The following is a 19,416-nucleotide window of genomic DNA, read 5'->3' as shown; positions in this document are numbered from 1 at the left end:
CCTAGCTCTACAGCTATATCCCTCTGAGAACATTACTTGCTCCACAAGACCAATAATCTTTCCCCGTTGTAAGTTCTATAACCCCATATGACGCATATTTTCGTTTTTGGATAACTAGTTTACTTATTTTCGTTCAATTTGCAACTCAAGCAAATAACCTATACTCTATACCGTACCGAGCTGTACTATCTGATTATCTTTGTCTATTTTCAATAAAAAGCTTTATTATTACCGACAATAACAAGTTTTTTCAAAATAAATAAATATTACTTTGAAATACATGGTGATTCCATATACAGTTGAGTCCGCGAGTCTTTACCCGTGCGTCATTAATACCTGGCGAGATAAAACACATACTTTTTATCTAGCATCATTCTCTTCCACGCATGAAACTCATGACAAACCAGCTGCCGTTTGTAATTAAGTTAAAACACATGTTATTTTTGTGAACCATCTAGACTCAGTGCATTGAAAAGAGATAGGTACAAAAAAAGACAATTCGGTATGTTTTCATACTTTAAGCACAATTTGTTTGACGTTTCTGCTTTGTTTACTTTTTGGGGCTGTCAGTCAGTTGAATATTTTGCGGTTTTTGTCGAATTTTTGCCTTTTGAAGTTTCCTTATTATACACAAACAGTTATTTTCACAACTAATTTTATATTGGACTTTCAAATTTCAAGGAAATAATTATATTTTTGCAATTATAATTTAAAACATACAAAGCTAACAACATTCACACAGTAAAGAAGTGATTGTGTTTAGGTTTCCGTCAAAGTGAATAAAATGACAATTAATTAGTTAGTAGTTATAAAATATAATATTATTTCCTATAAAACTCTTTTAAAAATTGTACTTTGATTTTATCAGTGGGTAAAATACTTCTTGTCCTTAGTCAATGGCATTACTTTTGTTTATTTTTGACACTCAACATATTGCAAAATACTTTTAAATAAATAATAAAAAAAACCTATTACATCAACACACTGTAAACATTGTTGTATATTTAATTTTATTTTTATAAATTGTATATTTATTAATCACTAATGATATTAAAAGAATTTATTAATGTACTTCAAATGTAGCTGCAATTCTGCCAAAAATTTTGAAGCAAAACTTACATTTGACATTCTATATATTTGATAACGTCAAATTTTATAATAAAACCCGTAATCGGAACAGTAGCCACTTTCTGTCACTTGTTGTTGCGTGAAATAGATTTCCGACTTATTTCGTATGCTTTAAATTATGACGCACGGGTAAAGACTCGCGGACTCAACTGTAAGTTTGGTTGTGTGTATACATTGTAAATCCTAAATCATGATTTCCAAAGTTTATGGTACATTCCATGTCAAATCACTCAGGCAAAAAATTTTGGATCTTTAAGGTCAAAAAATCTTCTTCTTCTTTTTTTCTCAAAATGTTATTTTATGCGATTTTACAGTGATCTGGTGTTTACTTAAACAAATTTGCATTTTCTGTCGTAAAGTATCGATGAAAAACATAATATTTTAATAGAAAGGACTCAAAAATGTCATTATATGGCATTATAACAAGTTATTTTGAATCAAAACAAGTTTTTGATCAAATTTTATAGTGTAAAAAACGGTAAAATACCGTTTTTTGCATTTTCCTCCATTCCCAAAATACACTATCATCGATTTGGCTGAAAATTTGCCCACAGATAGCCAAAAGATAGGACTTTAAGTGGTTAGAAGGATTTTTTGAATTATATTACAATACCAAAAAAGTTACATGCAGTAATATCAGACTCAAAAGTATATATTAGTCCAGTCGGGATATAGCATTTGACCTTGAATGCCGAGCTGCCCAAAATTTTATTTTTCTGATCTTTAGGGGAGTCAATAGTAGCCTAAATTTAAAATCACGAATGAATTCCTCCGTTACGTTAGCAGTTGATTTTAAAGGAGAACCTGTTTTGCTCAATATCTCCTCCATTTTTAAATTTTCGACAAAAATGGTAGGAACTGAAATTGTTCCAAATAAATCGTATTTACAATTATTACAATTTCTTTTTAACAATTTTTATCGTGAGGTCGATATTTTCGAGTTAATTGTACTTACAGTAGACGCCTATATTTTTGACTATAATATTGCATGTAACTGTTTTGGTATTGTAATATAATTCAAATCCTTCTCATCACTTAAAGTCCTATGTTTTGTCTATCTGTGGGCAAATTTTCAGCCAAATCGACTATGATGTATTTTGGGAATGGAGAAAAATGTAAAAAACGGTATTTTAACGTTTTCTCACTATAAAATTTGATCAAAAGCTTGTTTTGAATCAAAGTAACTTGTTATAATGCCATATAATGACATTTTTGAGTCCATTCTATTAAAATATTATGTTTTCCATTGATACTTTACGACAGAAAATGCAAATTTGTATAAATAAACACCAAATCACTGTAAAATCGCATAAAATAACATTTTGAGAAAAAAAGAAGAAGAAAATTTTTTGACCTTAAATATCTTATTTTTACGTCCCGTAGAAGCTATATACCAATTTTCAGACAAATCGGAGGTCCAAAATTTTTTTTGCTCCAAAATTGAGTGATTTGAAATGGAATGGCCCTTATACATTGTAAATCATGATTCAGGAGTGCTCCTCGTAACATATAACGTGTCTTGGTTTGTTTATTGCTAGTGCAAATTTATTGTGATTTTAGTATAGTATTTATATTCAAGTTGGTGTACACACTCTATCATTAAAATAAGTTGTTTGCGATAGTCAAAATAAGAGAAAAATGTTTGCTACTCTATTGTATTGCTGTATCTACAAAAACAGCATCAATCGCCGTATCATGTAGCAAGTGACCTACATAACTACTAACCTATAGAAATCACCCCTAATGGCTTAAAGGTATCGATAACATACACTACAACACACCACACAAAATATTTTAACACATGAAAATAATATCTGAATCAATACAGAGAGTTTTATGTATGGAAACCCTTAGTTATCTCGGAAACGGCTTGGAAGATTTTTATAGAGTTTGGTGGGTAAGGGTGCGGCCCAGTGCCGGTTTATCCGCTGGGCGCTTGGGGCGGGCGCCCAGGGGCCCGTTCCCTTTTACTATAAAAAATAAAGTCGCTAAATAATTTACATATTCTTCGAAAAAAATCTCATACGCTGATACGCCAATACAGTGCAATGCAAACGCCTTTGTTCTATTGTTACATCTCTAGCACACAGTGCCGTAGCCTAGCCCCACGGGGCCCCGTATCAGTGTTTGTGGCGGGGCTCTTTTCCAAAAACTACAGAAAGTTGTCAGATTTTGCCATGTCATTGATTAAAAACTACCCACCCAGAAAATGGGTAAAAACTGTGTAGGTTATTAATCAATGGCCATGTCTCGAATTGTATCCAAAATAATCGCACAAACGGAGTTTTTTAGTTTCTAATAATTTCATTTTGAATGGTGAGGCTTAAATAATAATATAATAATTTATCTCACTTTTCGGCTTTAAAATAAGTTCTTTTAAAATAGGAACAAAATAAGTCCTTTTAAAATTGTTAAACGAAAGACAAAAATAGATATAAATAAATCTAATTTATAGATAAAGAATAGATTATTCTCGAAAATACCAATACCCAAACAATAGGTAGACACTCTTTCAAACATTCAAAAGTGAAGCGATTACAAAAATTGCAATTTGGCATTATACAGTGGCCTCTAAGGCTAGCACTCCACTTGCGATTTGTAGTCGCAGTGACAAAAAAATCGCTGTCGCAGAAAATGTAGAGTCTAGAAAATTAGTCGCTGTTTTCAGAATCGCGAATTGAATGCTACAAGGATGTAACATCATCTTTTAGATGTTTTTTTAATCTAGAGATAAAGAAGTCAAGACGTCAATTAATACTTTATGCGAGAAACATAAAAACGATGTTGATGAAACCAAAGAGAACTTGCATAATGAAATTACCCATTTTGTAACGTTATGCCAAAATCTGAATAAGCATCATACAATTTATGAAAAGTTTGATTCTTCCAGGATGTAGAAGCAACTTTTCCCAATATTTTAAATTTACTGCAAATTTATTTGACGATACCAATTTCTAATGCGTCAGGCGAGCGGTCATTTTCGGATTTAAAAAGAATAAAAACATATTTAAGATCAAATTTGGGTCAAGAAAACCTAGACGCATTATCACTATTGTATAATATAGAGAATGAAGAACTGGAGAAACTGAATTGTGATAATATTACATGCCAGTTTACGAATGCCAAGTCAAGAAAAAAAGTGATCTAATTTTTGTCTTTATGTATTTTTTAGAATATATTTTTTCCCTTGTCATGTGTTGATTTGTGGAACTTTCTGTTTTTTATTTATGTTTTTAAATGTATTTTTGGATTATTTTTTACGTTTGCTATTCTTCTTGATTGTTTAAAAAAATGTTTTATGGATTTTACAATAAAACTTTATAGTTAATGCATGTGTTTTCTTGTTAAAAAACTAACAACGAATAGCAATGAAGGGGGCCCCTGAACCTCCAGCGCCCAGGGCCCGAAGTTAGGTTAAACCGGCACTGGTGCGGCCGATATTATAGTTGTAATCACATTGTTGTCAGATCTTCCGTTTTTCTGAAAATCTAATGAACATTCTTATTTCAAATGGAACACCCTGCATTTTTTTGGGTTTTGAAGTCCAATAAATACTGATTATTTTTCATATAATATTCCCTATACCTAAATGCCGCAATTTCTGAGTTATTGCTACATTTATTTAAAACAAAATTATAAACAAATTATAGAAATAATATTTTTTCGGCCCGGGCAGACATAATTTTAGATTCTTTGGATCATTGGGAACAAAAAAGGCCTTTTGTAATTTTTCTCTAAAGTTAGTCGTTTTCGAGTTATAAACAATTTAAAATTGAAAAAAACGAAAAAGATGATATTTAAGTTCTAAAACACAAGTAAAAAATATAATTTTTGAAAATTACGGAGGGTCTATATTCAAGTTCAATCCTTATTCTATCAGATCCCTGTAAGATTTTTGGCATATTTTATTCTAAAACATTTTTTTTTAATTGTTAACGGAGCGCTTATGAGAGGACGGGCGATCGGAAAGTTGCATTAACAACTAAAAAACAATATTTTAAAATTAAATAAACCCAAATTATTTATCGGAAACTGATAAAATACGATTTTAACTTGAATTTAGGTAGTTCGTGATTTCAAAAATAATATGTTGTACTTGTGTTTTTGAGCCTTGAAAATCGACATTTTTCGATTTTTTTTTAGTTTTAAATTGTTTATAACTCGGAAACGATTAACTTTAGAGAAAAATTACAAAAAAACTTTTTTGTTCCTAATCATCCAAAGAATCTACAATAATGTCTGCCTGACCAAAAAAAAAATTATTTTTGTAATTTGTTTATAAACTTTTTTAAAAATAAATGTAGCAATAACTCCGAAACTACGGCATATACGGGTATAGGGAATATGACATAAAAAATAATCAGTATTTCTTAAGGACTTTAAAACGCAAAAAAATACCATTTGAAATAAGAAAGTTCATTAGATTTCCAGAAAAATTAAAGATCTGACAACAATGTAATTACGACAATAATATCGGCCGCATCAGAAGACTCTTACCCACCAAAATCTATAAAAATCGTCCAAGCCGTTTTCGAGATAATTGAGGTTTGCCATACATAAAACTCACTCTGTATAATAGGGGTGCGAATTATAATTACACACCCATTACAGGTACAGAGAATTTTTTGATCTAAAACAAAAATAAACTCCCTTGGCATTATGAAAAAGTTGAGTAAAATGAAAGTAAAAAACTTACACGTATCAGACATGGCAATCAGTTGCAAAGCTTACCTGAAAGAAAGAAAAATCAATTTAATAAAATATAGTAGGACCATTTTAAAAGAATACAATGTATCTATATAAATATTCTTCCCTTCGTTTTTAGATCAGTACCCTTTGATACAGTTTTAAAACCGAACAACAATTTGTTAAATGCATTGAGTATTAGTCCAGAAAGCCACTGCGCATCCGCTAGGAAAAATATTCTAATTCGGATTTTTTGCACAATCTTACTCAAAAAGGACCCCTTTTAACAAATTTGCATGTTGCCAGGACCAAAAGTTGGTCAAAAATTTTTTAAACGTTTTTTTTTTGTTTTTTTCCTAAAATTATTTTTTTGCGTGGAACAAAATTTTTTTAGGTTTTTTGTATCATTCCAAACAGAAAAGGTCTTTAGTGACTTTTCTCTAAAGTTGATAGTTTTTGACATATAAGCGATTAAAAATTGAAAAATTGGGAAATCGGCCATTTTTAACTCTCAAAACTATGTGAAAAACTGAAAATTTGAATGTTGCCAAGGTAGGTAGATATTCTTTAAACATCGATTGATGAAATCCCTAAGAGTTTTATGCAATACAATATTCAAAACTCCTTTGTTTTTTAATTGCTAATCAAGCGTGCGCGACACTATTTTCCACCGTTGCATATGTGTATACAGTATGGTGCAAACGAAAGGAATAAATTCGTTATTTCGTGGCATATATGGTATACTAGTGACGTCATCCATCTGGGCGTGATGACGTAATCGATGATTTTTTTAAATGAGAACAGGGGTCGTGTGCTAGCTCATTTGAAAGTTTCTTCAATTCTCTATTCAGTAATATAAACATTTACATAATTATTTATACAGGGTATCCAATAATTTAATTTTTTTGTCAATTTCAATCTTTCAAATGAGCCAGCACACGACCCGTATTCTCATTCAAAAAAATCATCGATTACGTCATCACGCCCAGATGGATGACGTCACTAGTATACTATATATGGCACAATATCATAACTTAAAAATAAAAATCGACCTGTTTCGAGATTTTTCCTTAAAGTCGCCGGTTTACGAAATAACGAATTTATTCCTTTCATTTGCACCATACTGTATGTATACACATGCAACGGTAGAAAATAGTGTCGCGCACGCTTGATTAGCAATAGATAAAAAACAAAGGAGTTTTGAATATTGTATTGCAAAAACTCTTCGGGATTTCATCAATCGATGTTTAAAGAATATCTACCTACCTTGGCAACAATCAAATTTTCAGTTTTTCACATAGTTTTTGAGGGTTAAAAATGGCCGATTTCGCGATTTTTCAATTTTTAATCGCTTATATGTCAAAAACTATCAACTTGAGAAAAGTCACTAACTTTTTGTGTTTGGAATGATCCAAAAAACCTAAAAAAAAAATTGTTCCAGGAAAAAAAAATAATTTTAGGAAAAAAACAAAAAAAAAACGTTTAAAAAATGTTTGACCAACTTTTGGTCCTGGCAACATGCAAATTTGTTAAAAGGGGTCCTTTTTGAGTAAGATTGTGCAAAAAATCCGAATTAGAATATTTTTCCTAGCGGATGCGCAGTGGCTTTCTGGACTATATAACATAATACAAATACATAATACAAATAACATAATCCAAATTAAAAATTATAAAAAAATACAAAAAAAATAATTAAAATTTACAAAAAAATATTTACAACAAAAACAGTGTATTATTTAGATAATAATTGTAATATGTTAGTTTGTTATGTATTTAGAGTTAGAAATACAGAAAAAATTCCTCTGATTAAAAAAACAAATTTGTTTGTTTTTAAAATAACAAAATGTCTGGCTAATTGGTTTGGCCCAAGGCCATCAAATTCATAGAAAAAAAATATATATAACATAATATATTTCCATGCATTTTTTAAAACAAGAATCAATTGACTAGATCAACCTGTAGTCCAGAGAAATAAGATTATTCTCGTGACACATCCCCCTCCAGGCCGAAACCAAATTTTTGAGTAGTATGGACATCTATATTAATAACCTATATGTTTCCTGCAGCCGATTTTGATGATATACATAGTTATAAACAAATCAAGATCAAAAAACGGTAAATTTTCGCTTTTTTCGTCTATTACTAAAAAGTAAAGCAATCTAAACAAATTTGAGAACAATAAACTAATAAATCATATAAAAAGCTTCAATATCTCGTTCACTGAATATGTCTATCCTTGTTTGTTGCTTAGAAAATTGCAAAATAAGTCATAAATTTTGAGATTTTATAAATGTTCATAACTTATGTAAAAATTAAGTTAGAACCTTTTTATTACACGGAATGCTGAGACTTCTTGTGCTTAAATTATATTTTAAATTTCAAATCGATTGGTCAAATAGTTTAAAACTTATTTAATTTGTTTATCCCAAATTCATTTATTTGCAACACATTAAGTCAAACAATTATGAGGTTACAGTAACATTTCGGACAGTTTATATAAGAAGAACATTTATATTATTAACTTAATTAAAAAAAAAGACAAAACGTAATTTTAAACAGTGTAAAATTATTTTGCAAAAACATGTCGATTTTTTGCTTACTTATAAACAATTAGAATAACTTTTTAACTGTTACCCGTAGAAAAATTATTTTTTCATCTTTAGAAAGCCTGAATTTTTATACACATTTAGAAAGGAAAACAATTGTCCTAGGACAATTAGGGTCGAAGTTAGCCCCCCCTTTTTTTAATTCACATGTTCTTGCAAAATAATTTTGCAATATTTAGAATTATTTTTTGTCATTTTTTTTAATTAAATTAATAGTATAAATCTTCTTCTTTCATAAACAATTCAAAGTATTACTGTAACTTCATCATTTTCTGACTTATAGTGTTGCAAAAAAAATTAATTTGGGATAAACAAATTAAATAACTTTTAAACTATTTGACCAATTGCTTTAAAATTTTGGGTGTGATTTAAGCACCAGAAGTCTCAGCATTGCGTGTAATAAGAAGGTTTCTAAGTTAATTTTTACATAAGTTATGAATATTTATAAAAACTCAAAATTTATGATTTATTTTGCAATTTTCTAAGCAACCAATAAGGACAGACATATTCAGCGAACGCCATATTGAAGTTTTTTATACGATTTATGAGTTTCTTACTATCAAATTTGTTTAAAATGCTTAACTTTTTGGTAATAGACGAAAAAAGCGAAAATTTATCGTTTTTTCATCTTCATTTGTTTATAACTATGTATATCATCAAAATTGGCTACAGGAAACATACTATAGGTTATTATTATAGAGATCCATACTACTCAAAAAATTTGGTTTCGGCTTGGACAGGGTTGTGTCACCAACAGGATATTTTTTTTCCTTATTTCTCTGAACTACTGTGGCATTTTTTTAAAGGTTATAAAACCTATAAGAATAAAAACCGACCTTGACTTGACATTAAAAATATATGCTTTTTTCATTTACTTCAAATATAGATAAAAGTTTCTAAAATTATATTAAAAATACCATTATAGCCCAATAGACCTGGATCCTGCGTACCAAAAAAAGTTTATTAATAGCAAGCTGAAAATTTGTTAATAGCTTAACGGCGTCTAGTAGGACAAACTTTGATGTACGGGAACACTGGAACAATGGAAGTTTTAATTGTGAAACAGGTTACAGGTTTCGAAAGTCATCAAAGGTTACGAAAACGTCCCATGTATTTTGTCGGTCAGAACTTCCAATTGCTTAGTTACCCTTTCATTAAACTGTCATGCAAAAATCAGACTGCCATTTACCACCAATATGATTCCTGTCATCTGACATGTTCTCCGTGTCGGACTTCTACCCAACATATTTGTCGGACAAAAATGTTTTCATATATGTATTATATAAAGTTTGCTATTGAATAAACATCAAAACAACCTGCTAATTTTTACAATCATAAACTTGTCAGGATGACACGTTCCACAATTAAAACTTTCCCTGTTCCAGTGTTTCCATACATCAAACTTTATCCAACTAGACACCGTTAAGCTATTAAAAAATTTTCAGCTTACTATTAATAAACTTTTTTTGGTACGCAAGATCCAGGCCTATAACTAGATCTATTTTTCAATCCAACGTCGGCTCTTAATAGTTTTCCATATTTTGTTGTCCACACGTTTTCACGTGATCATGCTCTACGTACACTCTCGGAAATTAGTTATGGAATATTTAATATTCCTGGAACATGCGAACCATTATTTTCAGGCCACTTATCTCCACAATAAAATACTGCGCGATTATAAAATCTGCAATTTGCATTTAGACCGGTCCATATATTTAATAAACCCGTGAAAAACGGGAACTATCAGCTTTTAATTGAAAAAGAGAATTATCTTTTTGGTAATATGTATATCTATACATTAAGAATGGTACATAAATAGGGAAGTTGCACATTTTTGTTTTATTACATAATAATGTTCAGTTTCGTTTAAAAACAAGAATTCCATAATTAGTCTAGGCGCCAAATAGAGGTCACCGTGTCCTTTTCAATTCTGATGGACAAACTCAACGGTTTTTTATGGATTTTTGGCTGCTGATTACGAATTTCGAGGGTGGATTTCGATCCGAGTGGTCATAAAATTGTTGTAAACAATTTAATTGTTTATAAGGCTCTAACTCATAAACTAAAAGAGATAAAAAAATGTTTCCAATAAAATTTGTTCCTTAATAAAAAAATCAAAGAAAAAACGTTTGCTAAACATAAATCCCATAATTAAAACTTAGGATATTGTAAAATTAGTGCACAATGCAAATTGCAAAATAAGTATTTTTCGAAGCTTTATCGATCGTAACTCGGCTTTTACGCATGCAAATGAGCATTAGAAGGTCTCATTTAAAAGCTTTAGTAATAGGCTTCCAAACAAAGTTTCTTAAATTACTTTATCTTCATTTGTTTTAAAGCTATACCCGTTTGAAGTTATAATTTTCTTAAAAAAATTGTACATTAATTTGTTTATAAGGGTTTCAAGTAAATTTGAGCTATAAACATTTATACTTTAATTAACAATCATGATAGAAGAACTCAAAAGGAACAATTTGAGCTTACGAAAATGTTCGTAAATTTATTTTTGGCCAAGATATCGATATTTTAATGGGGCGCTATGAGGCGCAAGATCGGCTCAGAGTCAAGTAAGTATGTATTCTTCGACGCTTTATCGATCGTAACTCGGCTTTTACGCATGCAAATGAGCCAATATGTCATATCCATATAAAAATGGACCGAGTTCTTTTGCAGCATCATCATTGCATATAAAACAAGCATTTATGATGTGACGGCATACACACAATTGACGGGCCTTGATGATGCTGCAAAAGAACTAGATCCACTTTATATGGATATCATATAGATAATTAGACTCTGAAGCCCCAAAAAGTTTTAGTTTTACTGCCTACAAGAACAGACTTAGTACCACCATGTACCTCTTAAAATTTCTCTAAGAACTTATGCAGATGTAAAAAAGCTGAGATTCCCTGTATATCTCTATGCAGATGCATGAAAAAAAATGTTTGTAAAAATAGTATTAATAAATATTATCAACTTACTTTTTAGTTATACTTCTGAAATATTAGTTTTTAATGTTTTTTTTTTCTCATTTAGTACAAAAAATAGAAGACAAAGTAAATAGAATGAAAGGTGATACGAGGTACAGTATGATGATTTAATTATAAGAATTATATGATAAAATTTTATTAGGAACTTCAAAAATGAAAAATGAAGATAACGTGTGTATACATAGAAATTATACAATTGGATATGGTAATTGAGTCAATACTCGCAATCTTTAGTTTGTATTTTTTATTAGTTGTTATGTAATCATGGGGCAACCGGTTTCGAGTCTTACAATATATGACTCATCATCAGGCCCAGTACAAAAAGTCTTCTCTATACAAACTACAAGCTAAACAACACAAAACGAGAGACATGTACACATATATATAAAACATGAAAAACAACTTTGTCTTGGTTTCAATCACATACAATAAAGCCAAGCAACTGTTTAGTATTGAACTCAACAGTCCATATCATGTAAAATGAGACATTATATCATTGGGAGCGACCAATCTGATGAAAAGTGCTTGGTATATAATTTGATATATATACTACTAGTAGTATAGTAGTATGTAGTAGTATATATATATTAAATTATATACCAAGCACTTTTCATCAGATTGGTCGCTCCCAATGATATAATGTCTCATTTTACATGATATGGACTGTTGAGTTCAATACTAAACAGTTGATTGGCTTTATTGTAAGTGATTGAAACCAAGACAAAGTTGTTTTTCATGTTTTATATATATATATATATATATATATATATGTACATATCTCTCGTTTTGTGTTTTTTAGCTTGTAGTTTGTATAGAGAAGACTTTTTGTACTTGGCCTGATGATGAGTCATATATTGTAAGACTCCAAACCGGTTGCCCCATGATTACATAACAACTAATAAAAAATACAAACTAAAGATTGCGAGTATTGACTCAATTACCATATCCAATTGTATAATGGACTCGCATTGGCAACCCTTTCATCATTTTATAGAAATTATAATTTGCATCGAGAACTCCGCGCGTGAACCTTTACGCGGTGAGCCGATCTTGCGCCTCATAGCGCGCCATTATTTAAATATCGATATATTGGCCAAAAATAAACTTACGAACATTTTCTTAAGCTTAAATTGTTCCTTTTGAGTTCTTCTATCATTATTGTTAATTAAAGTATAAATGTTTCTAGCTCAAATTTGCTTGAAACCCTTATAAACAAATTAATGTACAATTTTTTTAAGAAAATTATAAATTCAAACGGGTATAACTTAAAAAAAATGAAGATAAAGTAATTTAACAAACTTTGTTTGCAAGCCTATTAATGAAGCTTTAAAATAAGACCTTCTAAGGCTTATTTTCATGCGTAGAAGCCGAGTTACGATCGATAAAGCTTCGAAAAATACTTATTTTGCAATTTGCAATTTGCATTGTGCACTAATTTTACAATATCTTGAGTTCTAATTGTTGGATATAAGTTTAGTAAACGATTTTTTCTTCGTTTTTTATTAAGTAACAAATTTTATTTGAAACATTTTTTTTCTCTTTTAGTCTATGAGCCAGAGCCTTATAAACGATTTATAAACAAATAAATTGTTTATAACAATTTTTTGACCACTCAGATCGAAATCCACCCTCGAAATTCGTAATCAGCAGCCAAAAATCCATAAGAAACCGTTGAGTTTGTCCATCAGAATTGAAAATGACACGGTGACCTCTATTTGGCGCCTAGACTAAATTTTAGGCCTCAACACCTCATAATAACTTTGAAGTTATTTAAAATCTTCAAATCTTCATGTTGTTCTGAAGCGATTTTCTTGTGGCATTTTTTAATCAACTATTTTCAATGGGAAATAAGCCACAATTTTACCAAAAAAATGATTTTATTAACGTTTCGACGCCCAAGTCGGGTGTCAAAATACAAAATAATACTAGATTAAACAAAAATGTTGTTGCTTAGTAAAAAATTCTTCTAATAATTTATTTAATCGGACTCAATTATATCGGCTATTCAGACATGTATTATACATTTTAAAGTAGAAGACTTTAAAATGATATTGCCAATATTGATGAGTTGCGTTCCTGGGACGTTAATAAAAATAATTTCGAAACGTTAATATAATCATTTTTTTTAGGAATTTTGGCTTATTTCCCATTGAAAATAGTTGATTCAAATCTTCAAATCTTAGAGTTTAACAAATTTAAAATCTTCTGTGCATTTACATTTCAAACGGTCGAAAAAACGCGCGAACCCTTGTGACGTCATATCTTAATATTTTGTAATGATATTTCTAATGTCTTATTTAAAATTATAAACCATTTTGTTTATTCTCCTTTTCATGAACATTTTTCAGTGCGTCACAAATTATAGAAAAAAAGGTAAGTCCGTGATAATACACATTTATGACATTTATTCTAAGGTGACATTTTAGTTAAATCTGACAGTTGTCAAATTTTATTTTCAATTTGGAATAAAACCAAATCAATTGTGTCTATTGCATTTATAAAATGGTATTTTCTTTCATTTGTATAGTCTTATAAATTGTACAGATTATATTGATAATATTATTATTTTATTTAATAAATAATTCTTTTTTGATTATGGCGCCATCTATCGACAACTAGAATAATCACCGAACTAGAATAATTACCGAAGTATTCCCAGACGTGCCTTTTTTTCTGTCACATACAATTTAATGCGTTAGAGAGAAATCGAAAAACTGTGACGCACTGAAAGATGATCATGAGAAAAAGAATACTTTGGAGTCTAACACAGTTTCTGAAGAGATAGTATTGGATTGTGTGTGAGTTTACTATGGAAAATAAAAATAAATACTATAAAAGTGTTGCTTAGTACCATTGTATTAGAGTACAACCAGTAAAACCCCCAATAAAATATTTATTAGAATACAAGTCGACACGAAACGGAGTTGAATAAAGCGGTTACAGACATGTTGAAAGGACTAAAAGACATTTTCAAGCTTGATGAGCTTTTCTTGATACTTCTTCTTTTTCTTCCTTCTTGTATGTAGGCTTTAAAGCTTGTTTCTTCTTCAATATTAGCCTCCTAAATTGTTATCGCACCATCTTTTTCTTGGTCTGCCAATATGTACTTCTTCGTCCATTTGGTGAGTCATCTCGTGTTATTCGTACTATCCTATCCTTTGCCATTATACTAATGTGTTCGTTCCACTCCTGTTTCCGTTTTGTCGCCCATCCGTTTATGTCTTCTGCATTGCATGATCTTCTTATGTTTTCGCTTCTCTCCCTATCCAACAGACTTTTCCCTGATATTCGTAGGAGTATCTTCATCTCTGTTGTTTCTAGTAGTCGTCTCGTTTTAGATATGCCAGGTCTTGTCTCAGCCGTGTATGTCAATATAGGTCTAGTTGCTGCTTTATAGATTCTTGCTTTTGTGTCTTGTCTTAGGTGTTTGTTCTTCCAGATTGTGTCATTAAGAGATCCCGCCGCTTTACTTGCTTTTAAGCTTTGTTGTCGTACTTGCTCTTCAACATCTCCGTAACTGGTTATATCTATTCCCAGATATCTAAACCTTGCTTCCTGTTTTATTATTTTCCCATCAATTTCGATTTTACATCGTAGTGGGTATTTAGATGTTGTCATACATTTGGTTTTTTCTGTTGATATTATCATATTGTATTTCTTGGCTGTTGTATTGAAGATGTGTGTTAATCTTTGGAAATCGTCTTCTGTCTCAGTGATTAATGTGGCGTCGTCTGCATAACATTATAATATTGGATTTCTTTGTTCCCCATTCTGTAACCATGACCTTTACGTACTGCTTCTATTATTATATTAAAGAGCAGTGGGCTTAATGAGTCACCTTGTCTGACCCCACTTTGTACTGGTATAAACTGCGTTAGTTTTCCATTTATATTTGCCTGTATTCGATTATGAAAGTAGATGTTTTCGATGGTTTGTATAATATTAATTGGTATGTTTCATCTATACAGTAAAGGTAAGACGTTTTCGACTTGGATGCGATCGAAAGCCTTTGTCAGGTCTATAGAATATAGATATTCTGGTTTATTGTACTCAATGGCCTTTTCTGTGATTTGTCTCATACTCTGGGCTAATTAGCAAAATTCATGGAAAAGTTATTTACCAGCAATTTTATTGCTGGAATCGAATTATTCCGCAGATAGTGTGCTACTTTTTTTATAAACAAAATGGCGCCCGAAAATCGTGTTTTTTTCAATTTTTGCTCTATAACTCCGAAGATTTTAACTTTACACCAAAAACACTCAAATAAAAATTCACCCCAATTTAATTCTGCATAGAGGCATGTTTTTCCCGATTTGCTCCGACGAAAATTTTCCTCGGAAAATGCGGGTTTTCCCAACAAAATCTCTAATTTTCAAATAAAGTTTTAGGTAAGTAATTATTAATCAATAATTGAATAACTTAGTGAGATCAAAGCTTTCTTGGTATAGATTGTAATTCCAGAAGCCGGTGAAAAGTAAACGAATATTTTAGCAACAATTCAATTGTTAATTAACAATTTACGATAGCAATAATAACCAAAATAATCATGATACATTGATCAACCTTATAAAGATTATAAAGATGAGATGCTTATTTAATATTTTATCGACAAAATATAAATTTTTAGTTTTTTTGCATAATCTTTAAAGTTTGAAAAAAAAATACGCTGGTCTAATTAGTAAAGTACAAAGAAAGGTTATTTACCAGCAATTTTATTGCTGGAATCAAATATTATGATCCTATATATTAATAATATAGCTATGCAAAGCGCGCAGATAGTGTGCTACTTTTTTGACTAACAAAATGGCGCCCCCAAATCGTGTTTTTTTCAATTATTGGTCTATAACTCCGAAGATTTTAACTTTCCACCAAAAACACTAAAATAAAAATTCACCCCAATTTAATTCTACATAGAGACATGTTTTTCCCGATTTGCTCCGACCAAAAATTTTCCTCGGAAAATGTGGGTTTTCCCAACAAAATCTCGAATTTTCAAAAAAATTTTTTGGGCAAGTAATTATTTATCTATAATTAAATAACTTGGTGAAATAAAAGCTTTCTTGGTATAGATTATAACTGCAGAAGCCGGTTAAAATTAAACAAATATGTTAGCAACAATTCAATTGTTAATTAACAATTTACAGTCGCAATAACAACTAAAATAATCATGAAACATTGATTAAAATTAGAAAGATTATAAAGATGTGATGCCTATTTAATATTTTGTCGACAAAATATAAATTTTTTATTTTTTTGCATAATCTTTAAATGTTTAACAAAAATAGTTATAAACAAATTAACATTTCTCAGAAATTGTTTATTATATTATAATTTAAAAAAATGCTTATAATGCGTATTTCAAAGGTCTTGAAAACGAATGCTTTAATATTTTTTTCCAACCATTTGTAAAAAAGTTATGAAACAGCAAATTAAACATACGATTATTCCGTTTTTTATAATTTGTTTTACTTGTTTCAAAGCTTAAAAATAAGTTTATGGTACAAACTAATTACTCTCAAAAAATATCAAACATTAGTTCAATGGTTATATATTAATCAAAGATTAAAAATGTTTTTTTTTGTAGTTTTTAGCGCGAAAATAGGCTTGATACAGAGCCGAAGCTTAATTTTATTTATTAACCACTGTACGTCGCGGGCGGTTGTCGCTTCGAGTAAAAATGTTATTAGCTACGGTACTGTATTAGTCTGCTTTCGCGCGTGTAAATTACAAAAAAAAATATTTATAATCTTTAATTAAAATGTAACAATTAAATTAATAATCGATATTTTTTGTAAGTAATTAGCTTGTACTTTAAACTCACTTTTACGCTTTGAAAGAATTAAAAAAAATTATAAACAACATAGTAATCGTATGTTTACTTTGCTATTTCATAACTTTTTTGAAAATGGTTGTAAAAAAGGTTTAAAGCATTAATTTTCAAGATCTTTGAAATACGCGTTTTACCTATTTTTTAAAATTAGAATATAATAAAAACTTTCTGAGAAACGTTAATTTGTTTATAACTATTTTTTTTAAACATTTAAAGAATATTCAAAAAAATTAAAAATTTATATTTTGTTGACAAAACATTAAATAGGCATCTTATATTTATACGATTTCAAAGTTTGATCAGTGTATCATAATTATTTTGGTTATTATTGCGACCGTAAATTATTAATTAACAATTGAATTGTTGCTAAAATATTCGTTTAATTTTCACCGGCTTCTGAAACTACAATCTAAACCAAGAAAACTTTTATTTCGCCGAATTATTTAACTATTGGTAGATAATTTCTTATCTAAAACTTTATTTGAAATTTAAAGATTTTGTTGGGAAAACCCGCATTGTCCGAGGAAAATTTTCGTCGGAGCAGATCGGGAAAAACATGTCTATATGCAGAATTTAATTTCGGTGAATTTTGATTAGGGTGTTTTTGGTGTAGAGTTAAAATGTTCGGAGTTATGGAGCAAAAATTGAAAAAAACACGATTTGGGGGCGCCATTTTGTTAATAAAAAAAGTAGCACACTATCTGCGGACTTTGCATACCTATATTATTAATATATATAATCATAAGCTTCGATTCCAGCAATAAAATTGCTGGTAAATAACTTTTCCCAAAAATGGCCTATTCTCCGATAATCAGCCCAGACTATCAGTACAAATACGGCGTCTACGAAGGATCCTCCGGATCTGAATCATTGTTGTTCATCTGATAAAGTTGTTAGTTTATTGATTTTGTTGGTTAGGACTTTTGTGGTTAGCTTAAGTGCGGTGTTCAGTAGATTTATACCTCTATAATTGTTGGGGTCTTCTTTGTCTTCTTTCTTGAACATCGGTATCATTATGCTGTTTCTACATGCGTCTGGTATCTTGCTCTTGCAGTGCAATATTAGTTTTTGTATAAGTTTTGTCATCTCTAGGGTTATACTTTCTCCTCCGTATTTTAGAAGCTCGTTGTTTACTCCGTCTGGTCCTGGTGACTTTCTATTTTTGAGTGAATTTATGGCTATCTCTACTTCCTGAAAACTGATTTCTATTTCGTGTCTCAATTCAGGTAGGTAAATGTTTTGATTATTATTTTCCTTTCCTTTAAACAGTTCTGTCAAGTATTTTTCCCATTCGTTTGCTGGTATGTTATTGTATTCCTTCAGTTCTGCCATTTCTTTCCGTTGGTTTCTTATGAATCTCCATATTTTTTTTTTGTGTTCCGTAGAAGTCGCTTTCCATCCTTTTTGTAAGTTCCCAGTGTTCATTTTTTGTTCTTCTTACCAATTGCTTTGTTTCATTTCGTATTCTTCTAGGTGTCTTTGGATTCTGGAGTGTTTGATGTTTTATACAGTAGGCCTCTCGCTTCTCTTACATTTCTCTTTTATTTCTTTTCTGAACCATGGTGTATTGTTGTTGTTGTTTCTTTTGTTCAGTACGATTTTGCGTTTTCCTAGAGCTTCTGTTGCTGCCTCTTCAAATTGGTTTTTAATTTTCTCCCAGCTCGCGTTTATATATTCGAAATTACTTATTAAAGTGCTTATTTTGATCCCAGGATAATTTTGAAAATTTGCAATTTTTTGTGAAAAAATAACTCAAAAAGACTCCTATGGAAAATGTCCATTGTGGTCTGCGTTTCGACAGATCCGGCCTGGACTAAACATGTTTATTTCTTGGATAAAACCGACGACAGCTTATTACTTTTATCGTAAGCCATTTAAAAACTTTCATGAAGAAAGTTTGTGAATGTTCATAAAGACCTGCATCTTTTTATGCCTTTGTGATTATATTTTAAAAGGGGCACTGCAAACTTTTGACGATTAATGCATCAAACAACTTCATGCATTTATTCATAAAAAAGTTTACTAATCTGAAAGCAATTTCAACTTTTTAATTCATTATTGATACGTTAACTTTAACTACTTGGCACTTTCAGGGGCTTTATTATTAATCATTTATGTAGCTGCATCAGATTTGATCTTACCGGAAATTTATCATTTTATTAACACATTATAGCCC

At 30.2% G+C, this 19,416-nt stretch overlaps 1 protein-coding gene across 1 annotated transcript in view; it reads right to left on the bottom strand.

The window, feature by feature from the left end:
• The window catches only part of LOC114335546 (G protein-coupled receptor kinase 1), a 972,615-nt gene that overhangs the window by 632,757 nt on the left and 320,442 nt on the right, over window positions 1-19,416 (bottom strand). The window lies entirely within an intron of this gene.

Source organism: Diabrotica virgifera, chromosome 8 (assembly GCF_917563875.1).
Source record: "Diabrotica virgifera virgifera chromosome 8, PGI_DIABVI_V3a".
Lineage (NCBI taxonomy): Eukaryota > Metazoa > Arthropoda > Insecta > Coleoptera > Chrysomelidae > Diabrotica > Diabrotica virgifera.
Note: the sequence above shows the minus strand (reverse complement) of the source record. Positions and strands in the feature narration are given on the sequence as shown.